The 24,001-nt window shown below is 40.4% G+C and overlaps 1 protein-coding gene across 14 annotated transcripts in view; it reads left to right on the top strand.

Annotated features, from left to right (window-relative positions):
• CELF1 (CUGBP Elav-like family member 1) overlaps positions 1-24,001 on the top strand; it is a 93,848-nt gene that overhangs the window by 3,761 nt on the left and 66,086 nt on the right. For 2 of the 14 annotated variants that reach the window (XM_072790783.1, XM_072790773.1), the window contains exon 1: positions 14,313-14,435. The exons of 4 other annotated variants lie outside the window; for them this stretch is intronic. The gene's annotated coding sequence lies outside the window, so the exon portion shown is untranslated. Of the gene's footprint in view, positions 1-14,297; positions 14,445-22,856; positions 22,938-23,773; positions 23,841-24,001 lie in introns of those variants that run through there. 8 more of the 14 variants (XM_072790787.1, XM_072790785.1, XM_072790786.1 and 5 more) reach the window with 8 other exon arrangements.

Here is a 24,001-nt window from a genome sequence, read left to right as displayed (position 1 = left end):
GCAGGGAGCCCAATGTGGGACTCGATCCCAGGACTGTGGGATCACGCCCTGAGCTGAGCCACCCAGGCATCCCTGCATTTTTTTTAATGTAAAAAAAACACATGGGGATCCCTGGGTGGCTCAGAGGTTTAGCGCCTGCCTTTGGCCCAGGGCATGATCCTGGAGTCCTGGGGAGTCCCACGTCAGGCTCCCGGCATGGAGCCTGCTTCTCCCTCCTCCTGTGTCTCTGCCTCCCCCCACCCCTCTCTCTCAAATAAATAAGTAAATAAGTAAATAAATAAATAAATAAATCTTTAAAAAAACACACATAAAGTTTACTATTTTAACTTTTTGAGTGTGTAGTTCTATGGCATGAATTGCATTCCTGTTGATGAGAAACATGTCTCCAGAACTTTTTCATCTTGGAAATCTGAAACTTTATACCCATTAAACAACCCCCCCCTCCCCCCCCCCAAACTTCTGGTCACCACCCATCCATTTTCTGTTTCTGTGAATTTGACTGCTTTTGGATACCTCATATGGAGTAGATTCATACAGTATTTGGCTTTTTGTAACTGGTTATTTCACTTACCATAATATCTTTAAGGTTCATCCATGTTGTAGTATGTGAGAGGATTTCCTTACTTTTTTTTTTTTTTAAGATTTTATTTATTCATGAGAGACAGAGAGGCAGAAACATAGGCACAGGGAGAAGGAGGCTCCCTGCAGGGAGCCTGATGGGGGATTCACTGGATCTGGGACTCCAGGATCACACCCTGAGCCCAAGGCAGATGCTCAACTGCTGAGCCACCTGCTCAGCCAACTGCTGAGTCTCTCTCTCTGTGTGTGTGACTATCATAAATAAATAAAAATTTTTTTAAAAAAGGCTGATTAAGGGATCCCTGGGTGGCGCAGCGGTTTGGCACCTGCCTTTGCCCCAGGGCGCGATCCTGGAGACCCGGGATCGAATCCCACGTCGGGCTCCCGGTGCATGGAGCCTGCTTCTCCCTCTGCCTGTGTCTCTTTCTCTCCCTCTCTCTGTGACTATCATAAATAAATAAAAAATTAAAAAAAAAGGCTGATTAATACTCTATTATATGTATATACATACTTGTATGTATCTCTTTTATGTATATACCACATTTTGTTTATCCATTCATCTGTTGATGGACATGAGTTGTTTCCACCTTTTGACCATTGTGATTAGCACTGCTGTGAGTGTGCAAATATCTCTTAGAGACCCTTCTTTCAATTTTTAATAATACCTAGATAATAGCCAGAATTGAAATTGCTGGATCATATAGTAGTTCTATTTTCAATGTTTTGAGGAACCTTCATACTGTTTTCCATAGTGGTTGCACTGTTTTACAATCCCACCAACAGTGCACAAGGGTTCCAGTATCCACATCCCTGCCAACATTTGTTATTTTCTCTGTTTAAATAGTAGCCATCCTTTTTTTTAATTTTTTAAAAAATTTTTATTTATTTATGATAGAGAGAGAGAGAGAGAGAGAGGCAGAGACATAGGCAGAGGGAGAAACAGGCTCCATGCACGGGGAGCCCGACGTGGGATTTGATCCCGGGTCTCCAGGATCGCGCCCTGGGCCAAAGGCAGGCGCTAAACCGCTGCGCCACCCAGGGTTCCCAATAGTAGCCATCCTAATGGGGTGAGGTGATATGTTATTTTTTTAAATTGAAGTGTAGTTTATGTTCAGTATTATTTCAGTTTCACATGTTCAATATGGTGATTGGACATTTGTATACACTACTTCATTGTGGTTTTAATTTGCATTTCTCTTATTGATGTTAATTGAACATCTTTCCCCATTCCCCCCTCCTTGCCCCTGGTAACTTCTAGTCTTTTTTTTTTTTTTTTTTTTTTTATTCATGAGAGACACAGAGAGGCAGAGATATAAGAAGAGGGAAAAGAAACAGGCTCGAGGCAGAGATATAAGAAGAGGGAAAAGAAACAGGCTCCATGCAAAGAGCCTGATGGCTCTGGGATCCCACCTAAGCCAAAGGCAGAATCTGCTCAACTGCTGAGCCACCCAGGCATCCCTCTAGTCTACTTTCTGTCTCTGTGAATTTGCCTATTTTAGGTATTTTATGTAATTGGAATCATAGGATATTTGTCCTTTTGTGTCACTTATTTCACTTAACATGATGTTTTCAGGGTTAATCCATGGTGTAGCATGTATCAGAATGTCATTCCTTTTTGTGGCTGACTTTCTCTGCTTTTTTGAGGTCAGGGATATCTCTTTAAATTTTTTTTTTTTTTAAGATTTATTTATTTGAGAGATTGTGCAAGAGAGCATGGGGGAAGTAGGAGAGGGAGAGAGAGAATCTCAAGCAGTCTGGTCTGTGAGCCCAGATGCAGTGCTTGATCTCAGAGCCCTGGGATCATGAGCTGAACTGAAACCGAGAGTTAAACACTCAACCAGCTGAGCTCTCCAGGCACCCTAGAGCTGTCTCTTTCATCTTGATATCTCACTTTCTCTTGGAGCCTCATAAAGGCTGTTGAACTGATTAGAATTCGTGTTCTTCATGTGGGTTGCCTATCACAGGGGGATGTCCATTGACTTGTGCAAAAATCTTGAAAATTCAAACGTATCAGTGTGTGTAAAGGTGTATAATAGTAACCCGTCATAGTTAATAACATCATTTCTAATTTCTAGTCTAATTATAATTTCCAATCTTTAATGTACAGCATTTTCAGAATAATTTATTGTGTACAGAAAAACTGTCACATGAAGGGACCAAGAGGAAAGAATAGGCAGATTTCCGCCCTATGTAATGGTTTTGTTAGAGGGATGATCCAGGTATTCCATATTGTGTAGAATTGGTTTTTTTATAAACATAGCATTTAATGGCCTAGTTAAAAAAGATAACTAGTACTTTTAGGGTAAGACATTTTGAGGGTAATCATAGGCCTCCTGGTTTGTTTCAATATGAACAAAGCTATTCAGAGTATTCTCCTGCATTAAAAGGCTTTCATCTTAAGATGAGCTTCTGCTTGCCTTTTTTTTTTTTTTTGAGGTTCATAACTGATTTTGATCTGCTGACCTACTTTTCTTCTCTTCTTTTTTGACCTAACCTCCTCCTTTTTCCTCCTTTCCAGTTATTTATTTTATTTTTTTAAGGTTTTATTTTATTTATTCATGAAAGTCACAGAGAGAGAGAGGCAGAGACACAGGCAGAGGGAGAAGCAGGCTTCATGCAGGGAGCCCAAAGTGGGACTCACCCCTGGGTCTCCAGGATTATGCTGTGGGCTAAAGGCGGCGCTAAACCCCTGAGCCCCCGGGGCTGCCTCTCCTCTTCAGTTATAAAGGGAATTTTAATATTGGTCCTTGGAATATGGGATGAACTGGAAGTTTTGTTAAGTCAGCCATTGTCCCAAAGAGCTGTTAGAACCCTCAGAGTGCTTAACACATGGGACTTTATTTAATGTCAGAGAAGATACACGTACTTTTTCTTCAAACAACATGAAACCATTCTTTTGTTCAAACTATTTCTTGACACTTGGTTATTTTTAATAATACGATGTATCATGGAAGTTTAAGTATTTCAGAAATACAATTTGAACCAGAGATTAAATCCAATGTAGTTTTTCTGAATGGGACTTTTTTTTTTAAGATTTAACTTTTTTATTTATTTTTAAGATTTTATTTATTTATTCATGAGAGACAGGCAGAAGATTTAGGCAGAGACATAGGCAGAGGGAGAAGCTGGCTTCCTGCAGGGAGCCGGATGTGGGACTTGATCCCAGGACCCTGGGATCACGACCTGAGCCCAAGGCAGACGCTCAACCATTGAGTCACCCAGGTGTCCCTGATTGATTGATTTATGAGAGCTCATTGCGTGGGAGAAAGAGCAGAGGGAGGACAAGCAGAATCTATGCTGAGTGGAGCCAGGCTCAGAGCTCAAGCACAGGACCCCAGAGATCATGACCGAGCTAGAGCTAAAATCAAGAGTCGGCTCAACCAATTGAGCCACCCAGGCATCCTCTGAATAGGACAAAAGGCCATGATTGATTGCTGTTAGCATAATCCTATATTTAGCTGCACTTTTCTTCCAAGAGGTGCTATGTATGCTGAAATGGTCAAGTAAAATAGAAACAAGAAATTTGTTAAAACGTGGAAAATTGGGCAGCCCGGGTGGATTAGCAGTTTAGCGCCGCCTTCCGCCCAGGGCCAGATCCTGGAGACCGGGGATCGAGTCCCAAACCGGGCTCCCTGCATGGGGCCTGCTTCTCCCTCTGCCTGTGTCTCTGCCTCTCTCTCTCTCTGTGTCTCTCATGAATAAATAAAATCTTAAAAAAAAAAAAAAACCTGGAAAATTCGTCTTCCTATAATAGAAATTTGATCTTTGATTCTCTAGTCCTTAAAATGGAAACTTGTGGCTTGAAAGAAAGATGTGATTTGAATGTGATTTATAAAGCATAGCCTGGGAGGGATAGTTGTGACTGCTCCAGTAAATGAGCTTAAAAATTGGTACCTTCAGGGAAGCCTGAGTGGCTCAGCAGTTGAGCGTCTGCCTTCAGCTCAGGATATGATCCCAGTCTGGGATCGAGTCCTGCATTGGGCTCCCTGTGAGGAGCCTCCTTCTCCCTCTACCTGTGTCTCTGCCTCTCTCTGTGTGTCTCTTATGAAAATATAAATAAAATCTTAAAAAAAAAATTGGTACCTTCATTGTGTCACCTTTAACATTTCTGGGCCTGTTTTCCCATTTTAAATGGAGGTACCAACTTGGAATGGTAATGTGAGAAGTAGTTGAGATAACTAATGCTAGGCACTGAGCAGTGCCTGGTAAAGTGTTGATAATGGTATTTCCTTTTTTCATCTTTAAAAATGGGCTTAGGGATCCCTGGGTGGCGCAGCGGTTTGGCGCCTGCCTTTGGCCCAGGGCGCGGTCCTGGAGACCCGGGATCGAATCCCACGTCGGGCTCCCGGTGCATGGAGCCTGCTTCTCCCTCTGCCTGTGTCTCTGCCTCTCTCTCTCTCTCACTGTGTGCCTATCATAAATAAATAAAAGTTTAAAAAAAAAAAAAAAAAGATTTAAAAATGGGCTTATACTTACCTCATGAGTCAGTAACACAGTTCAACCAAATAAAACATCACAGTTAAAATGCCTAGCAGTGCCATACATAAACAGTAAGTTAGTGTTCATTTTGTTTCCCCTTTTGGGTGGTTTTTGTTTCACATTTTCCTTTGTCTTGGTATACTTAAGGGATAAGATTGTTTCCTAAAGTCCAATTTGTGCATCTGAAATGCTTTGCTACACAGGGGATCCTTCCCCATAGAACCTTTTAGCTCATTGCTCCCTGTGGAATACTTGGGTAATGTGGTTTCCTAGATTCATCTTCTCTGTCTGTATTTCTCACAGGAGAGTCTGTTGATAGGAGTCTTCTATGTTATAGAAAACTGAAAAATACAGATAGGTATGCTACTGGATTGTGATAGGTTCACCTGGGTCTCTTTCTAATTAGGTAACTAGTTTTTAGGCATAGAGAGAGGGGAGAGCAGGCTCTAATATTTATTTATTTACTTTTAAAAAATATATTTTTTTAATTTATTTATTCACGAAAAAGGGGGTGGGCAGAGACACAGGCAGAGGGAGAAGCAGGCTCCATGCGGGGAGCCTGACGCGGGATCTGATCCTGGGTCTCCAGGATCACGCCTTGGGCTGAAAGCGGCGCTAAACCGCTGAGCCACCTGGGCTGCCCAGGCTCTAATATTTAGAGTAGTAATGTAGATGAAAGAGTTAATCATAATCAGCTTAGTTGTTTGCTTTATAAACTATGTTGTAGAAAGAATTCTTATTTGAGCTTTGTAATTTGCTAGAGACAGTTTATGTGAGTTTTTTGTAATTGTAACTTTGTCCTTGTCATGAAGTTGGCTGTTAAAATGTCCTTAAAGTAGTGGTTTCCTTACAGAATTAATCAGCAGAATTGTTCTATAGTTATTTTTTAACCTCTGTTATGTTAATGGAGGCTATGTGTGTATGTGTGTGTTTATTTTAAACTTCTTTGAATTCTAGAACTTAAAATTTTTTCAAGAATGTTTTATATCCACCATAAGATTCATATTGACCTAATATATTTTTTCTAAGGAAATCTTTAATTCTCCTAAAAATTTTATTTCCTAGGCCAAAGGGGTAAATATCAAAATTTTCTGTAGGCATTGAGGTATGGGAGTTTTTTTCCTTCAGACCATTGTTTTACTTTTTTTTTTTTTTTTTTTTTAAGATTTTATTTATTCATGAGAGAGACAGAGAGGCAGAGACACAGGCAGAGGGAAAAGCAGGCTCCCTACCGGAAACCCGATATAGGGCTTGATTCTGGGTTTCTGGGATCACGCCTTGAGCCCAAGGCAGACGCCCAACCACCACCCAGGAGTCCCTGCCCCCCTTTTTTTTTTTTTTTTTAAATTAAAAACATTTTTTTAAGTAACCTCTACACCTGATGTGAAGCTGGAACTCATGACCCCGAGATCAAGAGTCCCATGTTCTACCGTCTGAGCCAGCCTGGTGTTCCTGTGTGCTTTAAAATTTTTTTTTAAAGATTTAATTTTTTATTTGACAGAGAAAGCAAGCAAACAAGCATGAGCAAGGGGAGTAAGGGGAGTGGGAGTGGGAGAGGGAGAAGCAGGCTCCCCGCTGAACAGGGAGCCCAGTGCAGGGCTGGATCCCAGGACCCTGAGATCATGACCTGAGCCGAAGGCAGACACTTAACAGATTGAGCCACCCAGGCTCCCCTGCTTAAAAAAATTTTTTTTTTAATTTTTTTTTTAATTTTTATTTATTTTATGATAGTCACAGAGAGAGAGAGAGAGAGGCAGAGACACAGGCAGAGGGAGAAGCAGGCTCCATGCACCGGGAGCCCGACGTGGGATTCGATCCCGGGTCTCCAGGATCGCGCCCTGGGCCAAAGGCAGGCGCCAAACCACTGCGCCACCCAGGGATCCCAAATTTTTATACAGAGAACATGAATTTTGTAAATATGAAAAATAACATTAAAATTAGACAATTTTTTCCCTCAAAGGATGAGAAAGTCTAGTTAGGGGAGACTATGAGTACTGTCTTAAGATACTTCAACATCTAAAATGATTGTGAAAGCATTTTAACTCTTAGAACTTTGTGATGTTTGATGTATCCCTCTATCTTCTGACCTCCCTACTTTACAAGAAATAGACTCACTTTCAGAACAGCTGTTGGATTGTAACATTTTGATTTTTCTTTTCTTTTTTTTTTTAATTTTTATTTATTTATGATAGTCACAGAGAGAGAGAGAGGCAGAGACATAGGCAGAGGGAGAAGCAGGCTCCATGCACCGGGAGCCCGACGTGGGATTCGATCCCGGGTCTCCAGGATCGCGCCCTGGGCCAAAGGCAGGCGCCAAACCGCTGCACCACCCAGGGATCCCTGATTTTTCTTTTCTTCCACTTAGAAAGTAATGACAGCAAATATAAAGAAAAATGGTGAGTTCTAGTTTAGAGACTGCAGTGAGATCTGATGGATCTTAATTTTTTTTTTTTAAGATTTTACTTATTTATTCATGACAGAGAGAGAGAGAGAGAGAGAGAGAGGCAGAGACCCAAGCAGAGGGAGAAGCAGGCTCCATGCAGGGAGCCGGACGTGAGACTCGATCCTGGGTCTCCAGGATCACACCCTGGGCTGAAGGCGGCGCTAAACTGCTGGGTGATGGGGGCTGCCCAGATCTTACTTAATTTTATTTTTATTATTTTTATTATTTTTTAAAGATTTTATTTATTCATGAAAGACCGAGAGTAGAGAAACAGGAAGAGGCAGAAGCAGGCTCCTTGCAAGGAGCCCTATGCGGGACTCAATCCCAAAACCCTGGGATCATGCCCTGAGCTGAAAGCAGATTTTTAACTGCGGAGCCACCCAGGCGTCTCCTCAATTTTAATATGCCACTTTGGGATGTGTTCATGGGATATGTTCATAGGTGCAGAGCGGCTTTAGAAGGAACTGCTCACTAACTTTCTGATCTCCGTGGACTGCCAACTCTTAACAGCTGTGTTCAGCTTTTGACAACAAAATGGAGTTGATTATCACTTTTGCCCTATATTGAAACTCTACTGAAACTTTACTTTTGAGTTGGGAAATATCTTTAATTTGGGGATTATACAAAATGAAGTTTTTTGGTTCCAAAGCTGTTTAATTTTATAGTGTTATGCTTTTAACTTTGAAAGGTCAGTAGTTTCCATTTACATAACATTGCCACTCTTAGCAAAAGAATCACTAAATTAGAAACTGTCACCACTTTCTCATTGTTCTTTTACCTTTTTGTTTTCGGTGAGATTAAAGTAAGCTCTCTGAGTCTGTGGGAATGTGCGATATTTTGGTGATAATGTGGGGTAACTAAGAGTCTACAGTAAGTAGACTGTCTTTTAACCCAGTATTTTTTGGACATCTGTTAAGTTTTTGCTAGTTTCTGTTTTGTACAGATAATTTACTGTAGGCTTTTCCCAGTTTCTTTGTGCTTGTAGCTTTTGTGTGTGGAAAACATTCTTTTTTGCTCCAGTCCCCTCCTCCCACACTACCATCACATAGCTTGGCTAGTGTTTCTTTCCTGCATGACTTCTGTCTGAGTGACGCTGCCAACTTACGGTACTAGATTGGGTGGGATATTACTAGTGAGAAACACCTGTGCCTTCTATTGGCTGCCTGCCCAATTCTGAATGCTGCTGTCTGAGCAAGAATCTTAGGGGTCCATAGAGTGAAAGGAAGTTGGGGTGTTGGTAACAAGCAGCTTGAAAATGTGTAACTGACATTATCAGCCAGTTGGTTATTACTGCATATTGAAGCAGTACTGTTTTGCCATCATATAGCCATTTTAAGCCTTACAGCAGGTTTTCAACAGGGATGTTTCACTGGAGGTTGTTTAGTAAAAGACTATTCTTTAGGTCTGTATTATATCACTAGAGCAAGAGGAGCAGGCATTGCATTTTTTGTTTGTCAGCCCTTTTTTGCTCATGGTTCAATTTCTGTTTGTCTTTTAGTGCAGTTTCTCATGAAGCTTTTCCTGTCCATCCATTCCAATACTGTATCATGGGATATTATTTAGTATTTTACTAGACACATTTTTTTTAATTTCAGCAAGATTTTAAGCTTTTTTTTGTGTTTGTGATTTTAAGCTTTTCTGAACATAGAGATTGCTTTATTGCTTAGTGTATTATATAACTTAATTTTTTTTTTTAAGTGAGCTCTAGGTCTGATGTAGGGCTTGAACTCATGACCCCAAGATCAAGAATCACATGCTCTACTGACTGAGCCAGCCAGGCGTGTCATGTATTATTATATAACTTTTGAGGAGTCAGGAATATAGACGCTAAACTATACTCTGTGAGCTAGCCTGTCTTGTAACAGCTTATTGGGCCGAAATGGGACACCTAACTCAAACTGGACAAATCAGTTTCTCCTATGAGAATATGAGATTGTGATTGAGATCTAAGCCTTTAGGGAACAAGGAGATAACCTGAATTCAGAGAACTTTACACATATAAATTCACATGTACAGTCAAGTTCAGGCTCATCATATATCAGGAAGCAGTGAATGCCAGTTTGCAGAGAGGGATAATTAAGTAGATTAATCCTGAAAGAAGTATAGATGAGAAATGCACCTCTGGAGAGAGAGGCAGCCATCCACATGCATACTAGAAACCTGGTGCTTAAAGACTTTTCAAATATGGCCTGTTGTACTTCTGCCTTTGGATTCTTTAAGATACTCCAGTATCCTTTCAATTAATTTCATTTTTTGCTTAGGCTAGTTTAAAGGTTTCCCTTAGTTATAACCAAATGCTTTGAAAAGAGTACAGAGCACTGTCTCACATCTCTTAAATTCATTTGAATTTTAGAATAGTCAAGCCTAGGATCATGGATGGCTCTTTGGAAGATTGCCCTATTCTCCCCAGAGGCTCCCCCCTATCTTCCACCTCCCACCCCCCACCTCCCATGCTCCCTTAGGCTGCTTGAGGTCTTGGTTCCTCTGACTGTGGTGTAGACTTTGATCTGTTTTGTAGCTTTTGGTATATAAAGCAGTCTGGTACTTTGCTAAATCAAGATTGAGGTTTTGTTTTTATATGTTTTTAATGATTATCTAGTTTATTTGATTAGATTCGTCATTTTCAGCATATGCAACTGTTAATACTGCTATTTCAGAGGAAACTTAAGGTGAACCATCTTTTTAAAATAATTTTTTGTGAGGCATATGGATTAAGTTCTTTTCTAGTTGAGTAACACATTTGTTTTAGTTCCTGACTGTTTCCTCTTAAGGAAAGTTGATGGACTTGAATGGAATACAATAATGTGAGTTGAATGGCAGTTGAGACTTTAAACAAAGGGTAATGGTGAGTGGCTGTGTGCCCAGTTGATGGAGTCTGTCTGGTCTCGGCTCAGTTAGTAACTTCATGAATGATCTGTGATAGGAGCATCACAGTGGTGTTTTTCTCTTTGAGAAATGTTAATGAGGGAGAGAGGGAAGTGCTGAGAAAGATAGTTTAATGCTTTTAATTTTTTCTTCCTATGATCATTTGGTATTTATTAAGTTGAAAGACTTTATTCCAGAAAAATGTAAAATTTCCCTGTAATATTAAGGAGAAGGAATTAAAAATAGACTGGAGCCAACTTTGAAATGTGGATTTGTATACAGTCAGGAAGGAATGGATTTGCAGGGTAGAAAAAGCTGGAAGATATTATTTCATATTGGAGATCAGCCTAATTGTTGTGACTGGTACCTAGCCAGTGTTACACCTTTATGGGGTACACATATGATACTGAGCTGAATGCTCTGCATAGAAGTTTTATTGTCCATAGTTAGTTCTCAGTGGAGAACTAACTATTGGGCCTTTGAGCAAAATAGAGACTTGATAAATAATTTTTAAATATTCCATGTCTGGTTGAATGGCACTTTAATTTTACGTTTTGAGACAGTTCAGTATTGAGGAATAGAAAGAAAATCTTTAAACACTGAAATTGCAAGAATTTCTTATTTGTTCAAATCATTGTCTTGAAGATAATCAGTACTTCAAGTTTTCTGAAAAAAATGAAAGCAGCTTTCTATTGAAAGATATTGAGATGGCTAAGATTTGTACTGTAAAAGCCTTTGTGTCCTTTGTAATCTGGAAACCTTGTGTATATTGCCTGGACAAAATCAGAAGGCTTCAAGACAACCCTGATTCTGGCTCTGTTTTCTGTAGCTCCAGAGAATAAGAAAAGGAGAATCTGATACTTCTGGCAGTCTGTGCTCTCTTGCTTTTCTGGGCCAAGACATGCATTTAAAAATAAAATCAAGGAAATTGTAAACCAGTAGTAAAAACGAATAAAGCACCCAGGAGTTTGCTTCCTCTCATGTCCTGTGTTCTGAGTCCCTCTTCTTTCATGTCTTTAGGCTGGTATTAAACTAATGTGGTAAAACTGTGCTCTAGGTTTGTCTTTCTGTACTACTTTAAGATTTATGGGAAATAATCATGGAAAGACCACGTTTATTATATTTGTTGTTTTTATCATATACTATTTTTGTTTAATAGCCTCGATACATTTACAAGTACAATAAAAAAAAAGTCTGCAGACTTCTTTATTGAAATCAAGTGCTGGGCAGCCCTGGTGGCGCAGCGGTTTGGTGCCGCCTGCAGCCTGGGGTGTGATCCTGGAGACCTGGGATCGAGTCCCGCATCGGGCTTCCTGTGTGGGGCCTGCTTCTCCCTCTGCCTGTGTCTCTGCCTCTCTCTAGCTCTCTCTGAATGAATAAATAAATAAATCTTTAAAAAAAAAATCAAGTGCTGTTTTTACTTATTAATGTTCATTTGTCTGGTGTAATTTTGCTCTGGTCTAAAAGTAAGACCTAGAGAAAGACTTCACTCTGTTCCAGGAAGTGTACAACTTAGAAAAATGTTTTCTTTTAAGTTCTGACTGTTCCAGCTTTTGTGAACAAACCAGATCCACAGACAGGTTTGTAAACTGTTTTCTTAAGGTATCTTCTAAAGGTATGGGTCTCAGGGGAAGCTGAGTGGCAGCACGCATTTAGCTGGGAGTAGCAGTTCATCTCCCTGACATACATCTCTTTGCCACACACAGCAATTTTGGAGGCAGGCTTGGAATTTAAATGTACAGTTCTTTGTTCTTGTCCAGTTTCTTTTATAATCCATCTTATATTTTTTGTGTCTAATATATTTCTAATATATTAAAATATATAATATTTTGAGTATGATCATGTAGAAACTTGCTTTGGAAGACTCAAGTCTTGATAGGAAAAATTCTAAGTGTATTGTATGCAAAATGGTGATCTGGAAACAATAGCATACATAGGTCACTGAAACTTTATGGAGTTTGTATTTATTTGTTTTTATGAATGGGGGAAGATAAAGACGTGAATATATTTTATTTTAAGAGAGAGTCACTAAAACAGTTTCTAATATTTCTTCAACATTGTATACTACATGGTAATATTTCTTGAAGATAGCTTGCTAAAGAAAAATTGAATCAGAGCTTTCTGAATTGCCAGATTCGGAATATCAAAAAATGCTTTGGACCGGGGGAAAAAAAGGCCTGCTGGATCCACCCCCAGGAATCCTAGTGGGTCCCCATGGTAACAGCCTCCTTGCTTACAACTTGTCACTGTGTAACTGTCACTGGAGTTCAGAGAAAAGCCAGTATATCAAGAACTGTGTGGCATTAACTACTCCTTGATAAAATGCTATTGCACATTTGAAACGAGCCAGAAATAGAAAGTTAAAGGTTTTAATTTCTGTGTTCCATTAATTAGATGCTTTAAAAAGCTGCCTAATTATGGTAAGGTGCAGCAGTGGGAAGATCGTGGGTGGCCAAGGCCGGCACAGGACGAGGCCATAGGCACAGGTTACAATCTTCAAAGATTTTTCTTCTCTAATCCTTTCATTTTGCAAACAAGGGAAGTTAAATGCCGAATTTAGGTTCATATAGAAGCAGAAGCAAGGTCCAGCTCAGGCCCTCTAATTTTCCATCCTACTGTTCTGCTGTTTCTACTCACACCTTACATTTACCATGCTTCTACTTTTCATAAATGAAGTCTCAATTTCTAAGATTAGGAAAGGACCTTTAGAGGTTATGCAGAGAAACTTTCTACCCAGCAAAGGAGTGCATTCTGCACCATCTTGGACAGGCAGCCTCTGGCTCTTCCCTCATGTGGGGGTTATCTGTCTAGTTAGCAAGAACCCCACTGCTTGAATTCAAAGAGAAGATAGTTTTACATGGGAAATTTTAAAGTTATATGTTTTGTTTTTCTCCTCTAATAAAATAGCAATTCAAAATCAGACCTTTTTCATTAGCCTCTTTATCTCCATCTAAGTCATGCTTGTCAGTCATGACAAGATAGATAATTATTTAAAAGAATTATGTCCTGCCTAAACCCTAGAACTTTGAAAAGGTAATGCCATATTTGGAACAAGCTAGTCAGTCCTCTAATGGGTTGGATAAATGCTATATTCAGCTTAAGGTATTTTATAATGTGCTTTAGTAAGATGAAATTGATTATAAGCTAGAGTATCAGGAGGCCACAGTATATTTTAAAAGCAAAATCAAAGCCAAATAGGCAAGTGGTTTTGTACTTTTGCGGTGAATTTATGAATGCTTTTGTATAGAGAGTAGTTCATTTAAATGAAAGTGAGTTTTGGGTTCAAAACTAACATTAGTTTAGGCAATTATTAATTACAATGCCAAAACACTTTTTATTCTACCTTTTTTAAAAAAATGTTTTATTTATTTATTCATGAGAGGCAGAGACATAGGCAGAGGGAGAAGCAGACTCCATGCAGGGAGTCTGCTGTGGGTCTCGATCCTGGGACTCCAGGATCAAGCTCTGGGCTGAAGGCAGGCACTAAATCGCTGAGCCACCCAGGGATCCCTTATTCTACTTTTTGGATGGCTTGTTGCTCAGTATGCCAGTCATCAAATGCTCTTGTCAGAGAGAGCTTCAGCTTTTATTTCACTTTTCCTCTTTCAGAATTGCTTGAAAGGTATTAATAGATAAGCAAAAGATTTTTAGCTTCAGGGGCACCTAGCTGCCTCAGTCAGTGGAACGTGGACTCTTGATCTCGGGATTGTGAGTTCAAGCACCACCACGTTGGGCGTAGAGCCTACTTTAAAAAAAATTATTAGCCTGAGATTTTTTTTATACCTTTTAAGAAAAGCACATACGCATATTTTCTAAGATATACAGAAGTGTTTTCAGTTTCTCATAACAGATATTTTTTTCCTCGAAGACTTTACCATACCTAAAAATGGAGAATTTGGCTCCAAGATTAACTTTTCTTTTTGTCTTACCAGAAAATTAAAGTGAAAATGCTGTTGGCAGTCTTTTGCTGTCTTGACTTCAACACAGTAGAGAATGCTATAATGAAAATGTGGCTGAGTTTTTAATATTCTGGAATTTCATGACCACCAGCACTTGTTGTGCAGCCAAGGTAATTAAGGTAATCAAATATCTTAGTCATTAGTAGGTATGGCCTGGCTCTGAAAGAAATCTCTAATCCTAGCTTTATCCCCTGTCCCCTTTTCCTTTTACTCTAAAACATAATTATTATTTAGTTGTTCTGGCTCTTAATTTGATCAGTAAATTTTTGTGTAAAAGTTTATTTACAAAGTTATTCTTTTTTTTTTTTTTACAAAGTTATTCTTGATTAGAAAATATGCCAAATTATAGTGTAATGAAAGAAATTATAAGACTTCACATTGATGGAGGAGGGAGGAGAGACAGAAGAGTGGGATGGAAGAAAGATATGGTTGCATCTTTACCATCTGGTAGACAAGGATACTGGAGGTGTTAGGAACCTCAGTGAGGAGAATAACTTATTTGGGGCATCCCGCTATTAAGTGGTAGGACAGTGTTGGGCTACCAGCCCATACTATAGATGCTGTGCTCTTTTCATGGACTTTTCTAGCTTGTTGAGGCCCAGTCTCATAACAATAATGAAATAATTTATTTTTGTAGCCACTTTTTTTCATGTGGTAATATAATTTCTAATCATTAAATTAGTCATGTAAATTCAGTATCTCATTCTAGAAGTTCTTAGGTTGAGAGAGTCAGGAAAATAGATACATCTATTAACTGCCCTGCTGTTAGATATTTTTTGTGTACCTTAGCTAAACTGTTTACCTGTTTTCTTATGGAAAAGTGAGAATAATTTACCCTTAACAGAAGTGGCATGGAAATGTGATTTTAAGGTAGGTAGCATTCATAGCATCCTCAAGTCTTTCAAAAGAAATGCATGGATCATAATGAAGTTCCTATTGGCAGATAGGTGGAGGTATCCCTCCTATAGGTGATTTATTTTTTTTTATTTTATTATTTTTTTTCTATAGGTGATTTAATAGGTAAGAAAATTGGATGTTACAGCTTTATTTGCTTCCCCAGTGAGACATGATGTGGCATTAAAGACCATCATCTCTTCCTGCCCCCCCCCCCCATTTTAAAATCTGATCTCTTTTGGGATACCTGGGTGGCTCAGTGGTTGAGTGGCTGCCTTTGGCTCAGGGTGTGATCCCAGGGTTGCGGGATCAAGTCCTACATGGGGCTTCCTGCATGAGGCCTGCTTCTCCCTTCTCTGCCTTTCTCACTGTGTCTCATGAATAAATAGATAAAATCTTAAAAAAAAAATCTGGTCTCTCTCACAGCTCTCATGCCCCACAGCCATCTTTTGGCTCTGATCATTTTTTTTTTTTTCCCCCAAAAGATTTTTTTCCAAAAGAGAGACAGAGAGAGAGAGAGACAGAGAGAGAGAGACATATTCAGAGGGAGAAGCAGGTTCCCTGCAAGGAGCCTGATGCGGGACTCGATCCCGTATCCCGAGATCACGCCCTGAGCCAAACGCAGATGCTCAACCGCTGAGCCACCGAGGTGTTCCAAGGCTCTGATAATTCTTAATCCTTTTTTTAAATTTAAGATTTACTTTTTTTTTTTTTTGACACTGGCTGAAAGAGAACCTTTTGTTACTTTTATGTACAGAAAATTCAACAGCGTCCACTCAGCCCAGTTCTTTAGCCTTTGCTTTTTCCAGCTTGGTGATGCGAGCTGCCGACTTTGGACCCAGGATGTTGGCTCCTCAGTGGCAGTGGATCTTATCATATCTGTCATTATAATTGGTTCTGATGGCTCTACCAGCTTAGCCAGAGCTCTCTTACCTTCTGAGTTAACCTGTGTGAAGGCAACAGTGGTGCAGGTCTTCCTGTGGACCAGATGCCCCAGCCTGGGCTTCTCCTTGATAATGCATTAGGGAACCTCCATCTTACAACACAGGGCAGGCAGGAGGACATCTAACTCAGTGGGATCCACATTTGTGTGCGATCACTACCAGCTGAGCCTTCTTGTTTTCCACCAAGTGGTGACAGTGTTAACCCCAGCTCAAAGGACAGGCGACCTCTTAGTGGGAACATCTCCTTGCCCACAGCTTTTTTCTCAGGTGGGGCCAACAACCTCTGCTGCTTTTCTTGCTTTGTCTCTGGTCTGTACTTGTGGGCCAGCTTAAGCAGTTGAGTAGTTTGGCAGTCCAAAGCATGGGTAACTGGTTAATCACAGAAGGCCCTTTTAGATGTTTATAGAGAATAGCCCTTTGCCGTTGCAGCTGGATGTAGCACGGCCATTTGACAAAACAGGTAAAGTTTCTTTTAGGGTGGATGTCCTGTCCGTTGCCAAAATTCTTGGACCTTTTCTTGAACAAGGGATTGACTACTTTCTTGGCCTCCTGCTTCTTCACAGTCGCGGGCACTGGGCCACCATCTTCCACTTTGGCTTCTTCCCGTTCTGCATCTTGGGTTGCTAAAGGAGAGAGAAAGATTTACTTATTTATTTGAAAGAGAGTGCGAGGGAGAGGGAGAAAGAGAATCTCAAGCAGACTCCCCACTGAGCATGGAGCCCTATGTGGGGCTTGATCTCACATCCTCGAGATCATGACCTGAGTCAAAAATCAAGTTGGACACTCAACCGACTGAGTCACCCAGGCACCCCAGAAAATTACTTCTTAATTCTAAGTGGCCATAGTCCATGAGCTCCTAGAAAAGAGTGAGAAAGAGAACCCCAGTCTCTCCAGGGGCCTTTCAGTCAGTGCCATGTTTACCAAGCAGTCTGTCTGGTCTGTGACCGTGTCTCTTTTGTCTGAACCCACATGAAGGACTGTCCCAAATGCTATCTTAATATGTGTCCTCACTAGCAGTCTTGTTTTTTAAGCCTCCATTTACAGGTTGATTCACAGTAGGGGAGTCATGTTCAGAAACTTTTTCTGATAGCCTGATTTTCTTGCCTTTCATCTCTTTGCTTCTATTTATGTTCTTTGTACCTCTTCCTTGAGCTTGCATCTTCTGCATAGTTCACTCTATTATATCATCTTTGGGGCTGCAGAATAAAGTTGGAAGATTTTAAAGTTAAAGTTCCCAGAATAATATTGTCGCCCACATTGCACATATGTCACATTTTGAGTTTACTAGTTAAGCCTCTAAATATGTGCTTTATATACAGTATGTGCAGTGTGATGACTTAGGTTGCCATGAGAACCTAAAAATTTTAGGCTTAAGTTGTTCAGTAACAGACACGCATTTTTCTCTTATTGTCTTAGTGGGAGGCTAATTTCTTCTTTTGTCTAATATACTTTTTACAAATTGAGATATTAGGCAGTGACCATTCTCATATATTGCTAACAGGATGGGTAGCTTCTTTGGTTGCTTGTTATCGGTCTCCTTCACTGCAATCTTCCATGCTCCAGTTTTTTTCCTCTGTACTTGTCTCCTGTTACTTTCTTTGGTACAGGATAGAATTAGAAGTAGGAAACTAGAAGCTTTACCTTTTTAAAATGTGCACCTGGTAAGAGAGGAACTATATAGTGGGATATCCCTAACGCACCTGAGGAATTCTGTTCTCATGTAAGCCTCCTGAGAAGAGCTATAGTATTAACATTTGCTTGAAAACTTTTTTTTTAAGTATTATAATGTTAGTCTGTCACCTAAAAACAATTCAGGTTCAGTTTTAAATTGAATACGTTATTTTGAGTAATTTCTTGGCCAGGGTAACTTGTTTATTCTTGACTGGGTTTAGTCATGAGGACTCCCTTCTTTTTGGACCAGGAAGTATAAGAGGAGATAAAAGGATGTTAGAGGTAGAACAGACTGTATATTGTTTAGTCTTAAGTCTGTTTTGGAACACGGACCTCCCCCCCCCCCCCCCCCGCTTTTGAAAACCTGTAAAAAGTTATGGACCTAATTCCCTATAAATAGAAGTAAAAAAAAGTACAGTTGACCCTTGAATAATGAAGAGATTAGGAGTATGCTGACCTTGGCATGGTAGAAAACCCACTTAAAGCTTTTGATACCCTGGGATGCCTGCATGGCTCAGTAGTTGAGCATCTTCCTTCAGGTCAGGGCCTGATCCTGGAGTCCCGGGATCCAGTCCCACATCAGGCTCACCGCTGGGACCCTGCTTCTCCCTCTGCCTGTGTCTCTACCCCTCTCTCTCTCTTTTTTTAAAGATTTCATTTATTTATTCATGAGAGACACACAGAGAGAGAGACAGGCAGAGGGAGAAGCAGACTCCACGCAGGGAGCCTGATGTGGGACTCAATCCCAGGACCCCAGGATCAGGCCCTGAGCCTAAGGCAGGAGCCAAACCGCCGAGCCACCCAGGGATCCCCTCTGCCCCCACCCCCCGCCCCGTCTGTCTCTCATGAATAAATAAATAAATTAAAAAAAAAAAAAAAAACACATGATGCCCCAGAAACTTTGCTAATAGCTTACTGTTGACTGGGAAGTCTTAGCGATAACACAGTTAACCCACATTTTGTATGTTATATGTATTATATACTGAATTCTTACAATAAACTACAAAAAAGAAAGTGTTATTAAGAAAATCATAAGGAAGATAATCCATTTACAGTACTATACTATATCCAAAAAAATCAGCAAGTAAGTGGATCTGTGCAGTTCAGACCCATGTTGTTCAAGGGTCAACTGTGCATAAATACATTCTGCATGTATATGTAAAATTTTGCACATAATATAAAGGAATTTACGGAATATTCATAAACTATCCATGAATTCTTTAGGTCTGTGGACCTTAGATATGGACTGGTCTTCTGCTCTGGGACTGTTTTTCACTTGAGGAAATGAGAAAGAAATAACTAGCCCGGGGCGCCTGGGTGGCTCAGATGTTTGAGCGTCTGCTTTCAGCTCGGGTCATGATTTCCGGGTCCTGGGATGGAGTCCCATGTTGGGCTCCCGGCTCAGAGGGGAGCTTGCTTCTCCCTCTCCCTCTACGTCTACCCCTGCTCATGCTCTCTGTCTCTGTCTCTCTCTCTCTCCCCTCCCCACCACCATCTCAAATGAATGAATAAGATCTTTAAAAAAAGAAACAAATGATTAGCCCAAGGCCACACTATAAGTGGTTATAGCCTTTTTGATTTTGAAGTTATAGTTTGGTTACTCTTAGTATATACAGTTGTGGTCTTTTGCATTGTGTTCTTTATTTTTATTTAGTTGTCTTCACATAAGTAACCTTGGGAAAGTATGTAATAGATAATTAAAGCTATTGGGGTAATATGCTCTTACTCAAAAAATAGCATATTAATCTGCAGTAAGTTACTTTTTGGGAAATCAAAGTTGCTAAAACAGGCTGCTCAGAAGAACTAGTTAGAAAATAAACCCAGTATATACAATTAAAAGTTTTTAATAAAATGTTGAACGCTTGCATGTGTATGTTTTGTTGGATATTAAAGTGCCTCTACTTCTGGAATCCTGATGTGTTCTTTTCTTTTTTCAGTATATCAGATGGTATGGACAAGGCTCTGCCTTGTGCACTAGGAAATCTAGGTAGTGGGATTGAGAGATCAAGTTTGCTGTCATTTAGCGTTCTTTGCTCATCATTACTACATTACCTACTAGGGACAAAGAGAAAATGGCAAAATTCCAAATGGTTAGTTTCTGATAAAATATATTAGAGCAAGTAATTATGGTGGATAACTCCTATCTTGAGAATTTGAAAAGTTTTCTTAAGTTTCAGGGAGGCTGGGGGGGCTCCCTAGTGTATTTATGCCCCATAAGCTTGGTCTAATGCACACGTATATACCAGACAATTCTGTGATAGGAAGGAACTAGGCAGGCCTTTGTTCTCTGGAGTTCCCCTTCATAGCTGAGTGACTGGTGTGTTTTGTAATCAAATATCTCAGACTATATCAGCATCAACACTTGTTTTTCTTTAGAGAGCAGGGAGGGTCGAGGGACAGAGGGAGAGAGAAAAAGAATCATCTTAAGCAGGTTCCATGCCTGGTGCATAGCCTGACATAGGACTCAATTTCATGACCCTGAGATCATGACCTGAGCCAGAATCAGGAGTCAGACATTTAATGGACTGCGCCACTTAGGCGCGCCCTCCACCCTTTTCCCTCCTTTTAAAGGCGATGTAAAGTTTCCTTAGAAGACTAGGCAGAGATTTCTGAGATAGAAGAATATGTTCCTGAAAGTTTGATGTGAGAGATGTTAGAGTAGATGCTAAGTTATAGTCTGAATTCATTTTTCTGTTTTTAGAATATATTTTCTCTGAAGTCAACAGAAACTATACATTTTTAAATTATAGATTCAATTTCAGAAATGGAGGGACCTTAGAAATCATCTAGTTTGGGCAGCCCGGGTGGCGCAGCGGTTTAGCGCCGCCTGCCGCCCGGGGTGTGATCCTGGAGACCCGGTATCGAGTCCCACGTCAGGCACCCTGCATGGAGCCTGCTTCTCTCTCTGCCTGTGTCTCTGCCTCTCTTTCACTCTCTCTGAATAAACAAACAAATAAATAAATCTTAAAAAAAAAGAAATCATCTAGTTCAAATATTATGGCCTCACATTTAAAGTAATAGCAGGTGCCCTTAGAGTGCTAGTAGGTGGGACATGTGGAAGAATCTAGGTCTGGGCATCCTTTTTCTTAATTTGTAAAGCATTTATAGTTGGTACCCCGTATTTTTTTAAAATATTTTATTTTATTCCTGAGAGAGAGAGAGGCAGAGACACAGGCAGAAGGAGAAGCAGGCTCCATGCAGGGAGCTCGATGTGGGACTTGACCCCGGGTCTCCAGGATAACGCCCTTGGCCGAAGGTGGCACTAAACCACTGAGCCACCCAGGGATCCCTGGTACCCCACATTTTAACACTAGTCAGATGCTATCTCATGTATTAATTATCCCTAAGAACTAAATATTAAGTATTGGAAGTCAGTGATAGTACCATTTATGTTTGTATTGCAGCCCCTGTAATACTGAATATAGTATTCATTATGAGCTAAAGTATGGAATCATTTGAGCCAATCAGCCATGTATTTTTTTTTTTTTTTTTTTTTTTTTTTATGATAGTCACACAGAGAGAGAGAGAGAGAGGCAGAGACACAGGCAGAGGGAGAAGCAGGCTCCATGCACCGGGAGCCCGACGTGGGATTCGATCCCGGGTCTCCAGGATCGCGCCCTGGGCCAAAGGCAGGCGCCAAACCGCTGCGCCACCCAGGGATCCCCAGCCATGTATTTTTAATCTTGGGGAAAACTCACTCTAGCCAGAAATTGATCTTTTCATACACTTCACATTGAGATGAATCTGAATGAAGGTACTCTAACCAAAGGAATTTTTGTAAAATAAATATTTGGCTTCTGATTAAACTAGCATCCTGGGAAATTATGTTTTTTTTTTTTTTTAAGATTTTATTTATTTATTCATGAGAGACACAGAAGGAGAGAGAGGTAGAGACACAGGCAGAGGGAGAAGCAGGCTCCATGCAGGGAGCCTGATGTGGGACTTGATCCCAGGTCTCCAGGATCACACCCCGGGCTGAAGGCGGCGCTAAACCACTGAGCCACCAGGGCTTCCTGGAAATTATGTTTTTAAAATTAACATCAGAGGGGCTCCTAGGTGACTCAGTCAGTAGTCAGTTGAATGTTCAATTCATGATTTTGGTTCAGGTCATGATCTTAGGGTCGTGAGATTGAGCCCCACATTAGGATCCATGCTCGATGATGGAGTCTGAGATTCTGTCCCTCTGCCCCTTCCCCCTAAAATAAATCTTTAAAAAATTACATCAGAATTTATTTTAACTTGTAACATCAGTCCCCACCCCCATAGTCTTAGAGTTGGAATGAGATCTTGATTCTGTAAACAGCAAAGGGTGAGTGAAGGTTAGGGTTGTTCACACAAATGGGGAATAACCTTTTGTTTCTGTGTTCAACTTCATAATTTAAATGACACATTAAGGGATGCCTGGGTGGCTCAGCAGTTGAGCGTCTACCTTCGGCTCAGGGTGTGATCCCGGGATCCGGGATCGAGTCCCGCATCAGGCTTCTTGCAGGGAGCCTGCTTCTCCCTCTATGTCTTTATCTCTCTCTGTCTTTCATGAATAAATAAAATCTTAAAAAAAAAAATTTAAATGACACATCACATTAAGCCTCACCTCTACTGCCAATCTAGTAAGAATCTGACCTAGTAAAGTTTTCACATTGCCTTTTCTATTGCCATGGCTGGGGGATTCTTGGTGTAAGTGACTGAAATTATTGAGAAGTTCCTTAACTGAAATAGATTCTCTCAAACCCTTCTACAAGTACCAGCCTCTGGGTTTCTGGTTTTTGTCTGGAGCATGTGAACAGAATGCATGTGTGTGAGATAATTGGGCTTTTACTAATGGCCCCCTTTCAGCAACCATGTATGGGTAAAGCTGTTCAGGTCCCTGCTCCTCCCTCTCTGAGCACGGAGCAGAATCTGTTCTGCTGAAGCTGCTGTTCCACTTTTCAGCTTTCTATATTTGTACAGCAGCAGCAGGAGCAGCCCACTAGCTAGGCAGTGTGGCTGCCCTGTGCACCCGATATTGGCTCAGGCCTGAGCAGGGCTCGCAGTTTGTGTTCTTACGTGCGTCCATCTGTCTGTTTGTATACGTTTCTGTGGAGGACTGAGGTTTTCAAGTAAAAGGTGATTTGTTTGTCTTCTCTGTTTTGTCAGTTATAAATTGTAGAGACTGTTTCAGAATCTTGGGGATGGGGCAAGGAGGCAAGATTTGTATTATTTAACAAAATATGTTGTAGGGAGGAAAGCCAAAGTGGTAAATTTAGAGTTAGAAATGGTCTTTGGGTTGTTCTCTTAGAAACTTATCTTTTTTTAAAAAATAGTATTTTTTTCCTTTTATTTTTTTACGAGTCACAAAGATCAATTCTTAGGGGTGGAAATGAACTCCTTGTTTGGCACACAAATTTCCTGATATAAAATTTAAGTAGAAAAGACTGAGATACTTCCACCTCCTTAAATGATTTTGTACATGTGTTTTTGGAAGAGGGTGTAGTAAGGGCTAAGTCTCTTAACTTGGCCCTTTGCTGGGAAAGGAACTGTGGGAAGTGCCCTGTTGTTTTGGGCTTTGCAACAAGCGTCCTATGCTGTGTTGCATGGATTCAGAGTGCTTTGTAAAGTTTGGCCTTACAGAGGGCTTGTAATGTTTTTTGGTGTCATGTCTATTTAAGGAATAGTAGGGAATGTGACATGTAGACAGATTTTCAAAGAGTATTTGGTTTATTACTCTATTTTTAAAAGATCATTTTCTTGGTTTGTTATAAGATCTTCTAACTAGGCAGAAGTGAACTTTCAGTCAACTTAAGTCTAAATTCAAGTTTGTTTCTTTGTTTTACACTTTGCTTTTACTCCCCTCCCCCCTCACCCCCCGTGAGTCATAAGCATGCAGAGTTGGGAATAGAACTTGTCAGCTGAGTAAGGATGAGACAATTCTCTGCACATATTTGTTACTGTGGCTGTTGAAGAGAGAAAAGGACTTTAAATGCTGGAGAAACAAAGTTAACTGAGGCAGCTTTTTCCTGTGGCTGTGTGGTAGGAGTTCCTGTGACCATTTGCTGATGTTTTCTGGCGTTAAATCACTTAGGAATCTGTTTAGTGATTTGTCCATTGTTGGCTTTGGGTGTATGTGTTTGTTTAGCATTTGAGACCTGGTGCTCTCTGGCGGGTCTTGCATACTTAATAACCTTCTAAAA

Source organism: Canis lupus, chromosome 21, assembly GCF_048164855.1.
Source record: "Canis lupus baileyi chromosome 21, mCanLup2.hap1, whole genome shotgun sequence".
NCBI classification, from domain to species: Eukaryota; Metazoa; Chordata; class Mammalia; order Carnivora; family Canidae; genus Canis; species Canis lupus.
Note: the sequence above shows the minus strand (reverse complement) of the source record. Positions and strands in the feature narration are given on the sequence as shown.